Consider the following 6861-nt stretch of genomic DNA (forward strand, 5'->3'; position numbering starts at 1 on the left):
GACAAAAGAGGAGAGAGCCCCAGCTAGCAGACATCTGTGTGTATGAGTAGCTTTGAGGTGCTGTGGCCTGACACTCTGAGGATGTCTGACCCTGGGGTGTCGCCATCCCCTGCTTCTTCCTTCTTGCCAAATTCTTCGCTGGCTGAAGGCATGGTAAGTGTCTCCTGGAAGGTTAACTCCATATTTACTCAGCATTTATTCATCTAACCTCCAGAAAGCAGCATAGGGTTGAGTGTGTTCTCTGTTTACAAAGCACCTCCATCTCCAGAGGGGGGTCAGGGAAGAAGACATGAGTGGGGACGGTGTGGAGAGGCACGCAGGGAAAAGGAAGCTGAAGAGGAAGAGGTTATTCATGGTGCTTCCGGATTTTCAGAGGCTTAAAAGTACAAAATACTTGAGGTTTCTTTGTTTCCTAGGCTTCTTTGCCCTGTAATTGGAACGGAGCCCTTGCCAGGAATAGTGCCCAACTGTCTTTGGAGTGGAACTTGTTTCACGTCACTCGTTTGGCTGAGCACTGCGGTGGGTGGTTGGCAGGAGGCACATGCAAAGCCGTGTCCATTGAAGACAGCTGGAGAGAGCTTCAGCATCTGGGAAACCTCTAGGTTAGCGTTCTTGTTTTGATTTTCTTGGTTACAACAGTGCAAACTAGCAGTGTGAACTTGGTTTGTTCTGTTACCTGTTTCAGTGCTCAAATTCTGTGATGCTAAAATTTGGTTCTGGCAGCATCCCTGGTACTCAGACAGTAGTTCCCCTGCAAGTCCTGTTTTGTTCAAAGCAGACCAAGGTTTTGGTCAGAGTGGTTGAAGAGCTGTAAAACTCAGATTAGTCCGTTCATTCCTAGGGAAGCGCTATGCACAAGGTTCTTTCTTGTTATCTTTCTTGATATTGACTTTTTAAAATTAAATTTATTGAGGTGACATTGGTTAATAAAATTATGTTTCAAGAGTATGAATCAATAATATATTATGTGTATATTGCATTGTGTGCTCACTACCCAGAGTTAAATTTCTTTTTGCGATCATATGTTTGACCCCCTTTACCTTTATCTGCCTACCTCTTCCCTCTGGTAACCACTAAACCATTGTCTGTGTTCATGAGTCTCTGTTTATTTGTCTTCTTTGTTGCTTTCAGTTTTATATCCCACATATGAGTGAAATCATATGGTTCTCAACATTTTTGTCTGACTTATTTCTCTTAGCGTGATAATCTCAAGATCCATCCACATTGTCACAAATGACAATATGAATCTTTTCTTATAGCTGAATCATAACTTATCCTAATACCAGGATCTGATTTATTTTTCAAGACTTGCAATTTAAGACAAATAAAGTAATCTCAGAGCATTGTGGAATGGAGTATGTTTGATCACTCAGGATATTAACTCTGGTGAGTTTCAGTAATGCCTGTTAAAACTAGATGTCAGAATCTCACCAGGCCAGTGAGTAGCTCTGGAAAGAGGGCATACCATCACAACTGAGAGACAATGTAACGCAGAGGCTAAAATCATGGGGTGCTTGTTGTCAGAACTCCTGTGAGGCAAAGCTTGATGCTGCCTTTTCCAGCACCTAAATCTTATGCTATTGACGTGAGCCTTTCATGACCCACTTTTCTCATCTGCAACCTGGGGATAATAGTACCTCTCTCATTGGGTTGTTATGAGAATTAATGAAGTAATAGATGTGAAATACTCAGAGCAGTGCCTGACAATTAGTAAGAAATATGCGTAAATCTTTGCTCAAAGAAAACACTTCCCAGGTGATTCTGAAGTAGTGAACTTGAGAATCACTAATATAAATATCTGAAGTACATTTTTTATCGTCTGGGTCATTCTTTGTTAAACAAGCAAAATGTTTATAATTAAATGAGAAACTTAGTATTTCAAAAGTCACATTTGTTTAAAAATAAAAACAGAGAAACTGCAACCCCATTTAGATACCACTGTTTTGAACCTTTATGGGACTAAATCAGCCTTTCGAAATCAGTGATAAATGACATCCTGACTTAATGACTTGTAATGTTGTACCGTTATGCTGTGTTTCTTCTCTTCTTTTTCTTTCTCTCCTTTCCCTGCTTCTTTATGCTTGTTTCATGTGCCATTCCTCTTAACCTTCTATACTAATAACACTCTCAAAGAAAGGAAACCTTTCTGTTTCATTGATCGAATAGTTGATTCTCCTCTTTGCATATTTGCAAAAACAGTTAAGCATTTCTATTCATTTCTCTTAAAACACTCGAAATTGAGTTCTATTAGTATTTTAGATTAGAAATTATTGAATGAAAATGTTCCAACTCCTATTCTAAATTTTGAACTTTCAGGGTTATAATACCTTTTTAATAGACTATTCCCAAAGGCTAACAATTTCAAGATGAATTGAGACTGTGGCTCTGATGAAACTTTATTCACAACTGTACATATCTGCCCTCCGTGGCTCTTAGTCTGTTGTTCCTACAGAGTGCTTGAGGAAGCCCCACTTTGTACATTTTTTCTTTCTTAAATGGAAGGACCCAGGTGAAAGGGGCGACATCGTCTTCTCAATTTCTGGCTCTTAATGGACTTTTAGTATTTTTACTAAAAAGATGAGTGTAGCCATTCTTAGTATTGACTTTATTATTTTTGCTTGTTGACAACTGGAAATGTGTGATTATTGTTTCATGAACTGAGATTTTGTGTCCTGGTTCCCTAGGGAACAGAAATAAAAGAACGTGGTACCTTGTCAATATGAGATGGCAGAGAGCGGGAGGTAGCAGGGGGTCCTGCTGTGTTGCATGGTGATTACTGGATTATTGGCCATGAAAATAGCCTCTTTCATCCTATAAATGAAAAAGGAATAATCTGTGTCTCCAAAGTAAATGAATAAAACATATTCAGCCATGTCTGTGCAGGGGAAAATCAATTTCATTTTGATTAGAGAACTGATTAGTGAGGCCCCAGAGGACTCTACCAGGATGTATTTGTTATATATACCACACCCAGTGGTAAGGGTTTATAAAGTTCATTCTAATTCCTCATTACACCCAAGGAAACCTAAAGATGGGAAACCATATCTAATCAACTTTCTAAAGTGCCTCTTTTTTCTACTTTTAATGACTACTTGTGTTCTGTTAGGAGTTGAAAGGTGTCCCCTAAAATTCATATATTGAAGCCCTACACATTAGCACCTCAGAATGTGACCTTGTTGGGAGGTAAGGTCTTTACAAAGGTAATCAAGTTATAGTGGGATCATTACGATGGGCTCTACTCTGATATAACTGGTGTCATAAAAAGGGGAAAATTTGGACACAGAGACGGAAACCTCTAGAGGGAAAGAGATATGGAGAGACGAAGGAAAAGTTGGCTATCCACAAGCCAAGGAGAGCTGCCCAGAGCAAATCCCTCCATTACAGCCCTCAGAAGAAATCAGTCATGCCAATACTTTACCTGAGACTTCCAGTTTCCAGAACTGTGAGACAAGGCATTTCTATTGTTTAAGCCATCCAGTTCTAAAAGTGGTACTTTATCATCGCAGCCCTAACAAATTAACACATCGTCCTCTGTCAAAAGAAAGTCTTCTTATCCCAGGAATCGAGTTGCCCCAGGGACTCCCTTCATTCGGTGTTCACCAAGTTTCTGTTAGCCTCCTTCTAGCCATCTTGTTCCCCTTCCTCATCAGTCTATCTGGGGATGGTAATGGTACTATTAGCTTGGGGCTGCAGACTCTGTGGTTTCCAGTCTCTGGGCTGTGGATCCAAGACCTCCCCCACCCCTGGTGACGGATTGGGCTTCTTGGGCACTTCTGCTGTTTCTTCAAGAGAGGTCAGTCTCTTTATTCCCAACCAATTTGTGCTCAGATCATTGTGTTGCATTTCTAGGATCTCAAAAATCTAATTTTTAAAAACTTTATTACTAAAGAAACTCTAGATGTAATAACTCAAGAGCTTCCTATCAATTTCTAAGAAATGAGACCTTCAAAAGGCATCCTCCAGCACTAATTTAGCTTTTTGGTCCACCAGTAACATACACTACAATAGAAATCTGCAAGTTGCTAGTTGCTACTTCTGAATCAATCAATCTCTCTCTCTCTCTCTCTCTCTCTTTCTCTTGCTCCCCACACCCTTTTCTCCCTTCCACCTTCCCTCTCCCTTTCTTATAACACATTTTATGTTCTTTACTTTCTGGATCATCTCTTTCCAGTTTATCACAAAGGACTAGAAATATGTCAGCTGATTTTACAATAATTTGCTTAACACAGAAGTCAAGCTCACGTTTCTACTTACTTCAATGCATTTTGTTTGTGCCTTTATTCACTTTTCTTTGGCATGAAAATGCATCAGTCCTGCTTTCCCTGAGGAACACCATTTAACTGCAAGGTATAGAGTTTCTGGAACATATATACCAGCCAGGTGCCCCAGATATTGAAATCACTCCTGTAGGTAGACTCCTAATTATCTCTCTCTGTTTTTACTTTTTTCTTCTCTTAGTCTCTATCCAAACCTGGAGCTCCAAACAAAATGGTTTTTTTGCAAAGCCCAAACAATAATTAGCTTCTTCACATCTCTTGTGAGATATAAGTTAAGAAATGTGCTGAGAAAAGATGTTTCTTTTATGCTAGCTGTTCCGTTTGAGACCTAAATGTTATCTCAAAGAAGCAGAATCCAAATTTAAACATAGATCAGAATATAGTTCCTGTCACTCAGAAATATATTTCAGGATCCTAACAGAGTCAGAGTTTGGGAGAATTTGGGAATGGGTTTGAAACTAATAACTCAGATTAATGTGACTTCATAGACTTTATTCATTTGTTCATTCATTTATATATCTATACATCAGCTCATCTGTTTGAAACTGATAAACACCTATCCTGTGTAAGAAATACATATGTACAAAAACAAATACAATAAATAGAATGAATAAAAGAATAAATGAATTAGAAGAATAAGATTTGAAGTAAGATAAACCTGAACTTGACTCTTAATTCCATTAGTTATAAGAAATGACCTTACGTCATTTATTAAATTTTGTTTGCCTCTTCTCTGCAGCTGGTAACTGTGAATGACAATGGCATATATTTTTTCGAAATATAAATTAGTTTGTATACGTAACATTCCTGGCATAGTGTTTTTGTTTTTTTTTAAATACATATTGATCCTTCTACTTTCCCTTTTACCTAACTTCTATGTTACTCTATGTTCCTTTGTTTTGATCTCTCTTTATCTAGAAAATCTCTTTATTTAGGAAAACTCTCTTGACTTCTTAGAATTCATGTCTGTACTTACTTCTATATGAGCTTGCTTTTGATTATAAATAGTCCTGAACTTATCTTTGTATGGCTTTGTATGCTCATAATTTATGGCACATGAATTAGAAATTAAAGTGAACTAATTTTCATTATTGATTCACAGAAAAGTGTAAAGTTGATGAATATATTTGAACCAAAGGGATCTTGTCAGAGAAAAGCTAGAAAAGCCTTCATGGAAACCATTATTTGAGGTGGACCTAAAGTCCAATTCTTGGGAGTACAGTTAAATTAAATGAAGAGAGATATTCAGGAATGGTCCAAGGATTCATAAAAGATTAGAGAATCAGGGTGGGAAATTTTGTTTTTTCTTTGAGGGGATTGTTGGTATCATTGAAGTCTAACATAGTGGTGTAAAGTTGTGGTAGATCTTAGATGTTTATTTTCCTGATTTGGGTTAATCATGCATAGACAATAGTCTAATTAAAATTTATATTCAACAGAATTGAATAACTGGGGCCAAAAACTTAGTACACTCCAATCCTAATCCCATATTTCTCACCTTGTTGTCCTAATATTTTTTTATTCCTATTCTGCATCCAATCTTTTATTCTCTGTTCTTGTGAACACCATTATTCAACTTTCTTGTTACTGAGCCAGTACAGTAAAGAGTGTAGACTCAGTAAAAGCTATGATGGTATATATCTGCTACATCACAGCTCATCTGCAAGAGGGTGGAGATTATTGTAGAACTACTGTGAATTGAATAGAATAACTTATGCATCATTTATAATGCTTAAAACAATGTTTGTCCCTTATAAAATACTTATTAAATATTATCAACTTATTATTTTAAGAGAAAATTATTATTTTATTAAGATCCTACATTATGTTCAAAAATTAATCATTAGACTCTATTTTACTTGCAGTTGTTTAAGGAATGCTTTAGATACATTTCCAATTCCTAAGGTCTCTCTAGGGCTTTCATACTGCCCGTGGGAGTTAAGGATAATTAATTCAGTGATATCACAGTTAAGATATTGATAATTACAGTAGAGGGAGTGAAAATTTACATCCTACAGCAAATGGCAAACATAGTTTATAACTTTAAGTGAATAAATACATCTTAACAAGTGTGACTTCTAACAAAGATTCGTAGTCTCAAGTTTCAAAGTCAAGAGTTCTTAAAAATACTATAATAAACATTTCAATATTATAGGAAATCAATTTGTACCTTTTGGTAAATAACTACATAAAACCTCATCTTTATGATGAGATACAGAGTACATATAGATTTAGTTTACATTAATAGCACTGGTTTGTGAATATTTTTAAACATTCTTACTTATGTGTATAAATAAGACATGTCTTCCCCAGATGGCACTTAACCTTTTAAAAACACTTGTGTCAAGAACTTATTTTTTTCTTTGAGTGCTGTTAGATTTTAAAGCTTGTGACTTTAAATATAACTTAATTCAGGATGGCTTAAGATACTGAGATTTCTACAAGTTCCTTATCATTAATAGCATTGAAAAACAGGAAATAATAAATCAACAAAAATAGTGAGTAGTAGAGAATCAAATAATTTTTCTGATGAAAGAATTGTTTGCTTACACTGTGTGATGTCTGATAATACCTGATTTGCTCA

The sequence above is a fragment of the Rousettus aegyptiacus genome, unplaced genomic scaffold, assembly GCF_014176215.1.
Source record: "Rousettus aegyptiacus isolate mRouAeg1 unplaced genomic scaffold, mRouAeg1.p scaffold_m13_p_4, whole genome shotgun sequence".
NCBI lineage: Eukaryota > Metazoa > Chordata > Mammalia > Chiroptera > Pteropodidae > Rousettus > Rousettus aegyptiacus.